Here is a 910-nt window from a genome sequence, read left to right as displayed (position 1 = left end):
AAACCAGGAGGCCTAAGTGCTGTCTTGAGTATTTTCAGATGGATTTAAAGGGGTAATTTCAAGTTAAGCAGGTCAGAGATACCAGGAATCTGAAGCAAGCCATAGCTTGCCACCTTGGCAATATTCTAATGTCCTATCTCTTGTATGCGACATCTGACATCTAGATTATGTAGAGCCAAATGTAGTCACCGTGACAACCCTCTGTGCCATTGATTCACTGTTCTGAGTTAGCTTGGATTAGGGTCTCAGCTATGAAGTGTTTGGCTTTTGTTTTAGCTGAAGACAATTTGGCAGTTTGTGTTACTTCCAGTTTCTGGTTTGTACAGCCAAGGTTGTTCTTTTTGTCTTCCTCCCATGGAAAGGTAGTTGTTTCATAATAGAATTTGTAACTTAACAAAATAGGAATTGGCTTACAAGGTTGCTAACGGTTATCCATTATTCAATAATAAAAAACCAATTTTTTTTTTTATTTATTTTTTATTTTTTTTTTTCACCTATGTAATGTAGGCCACAAAATAGTAATGAACTATACTAAGTGGTATAGCCCACTGTGGAGTGTGGTCTTTTCTTTGCTCTCCCAAACAGCCCAAGGTGGTGAAGGTTATTATAACAAAACCTTCCCCTCCAAAACTAACTTTTGGTAAAAAAACCAATTTTTTTAGAAACAGCTTGCAGCTTTGAGGATTTTTATTTAGCAATTAGACAACTAGTTGGCCATTATCATATGTCTTTATGGAAACTCACGGAGATGAACAATTAATTGTTGGTAGTCCCAGTGTACATCATGTCTGGAATAGCAAAAAGGGTCTAAAATTCAGGACAAATGTGTGGCTTTCTCCAACAGTAGCCACTTACTCATGACAACAGAAGTTGCCCAAGGCCCGGTTATGTAACCAGTTTGATGTGGGAA

General features: G+C 37.6%; 1 non-coding gene across 1 annotated transcript; it reads right to left on the bottom strand.

Moving 5' to 3' along the window:
- Positions 1-500: 500 nt before the first annotated feature.
- LOC142866112 (small nucleolar RNA SNORA4) lies at positions 501-644 on the bottom strand. The gene has a single exon (XR_012916172.1). It is a non-coding gene; the product is annotated as a small nucleolar RNA SNORA4 (small nucleolar RNA).
- Positions 645-910: the final 266 nt, after the last annotated feature.

This window comes from Microcebus murinus, chromosome X (genome assembly GCF_040939455.1).
Source record: "Microcebus murinus isolate Inina chromosome X, M.murinus_Inina_mat1.0, whole genome shotgun sequence".
Taxonomy (NCBI): domain Eukaryota; kingdom Metazoa; phylum Chordata; class Mammalia; order Primates; family Cheirogaleidae; genus Microcebus; species Microcebus murinus.
This window is presented reverse-complemented; position numbering and strand designations above follow the sequence as displayed.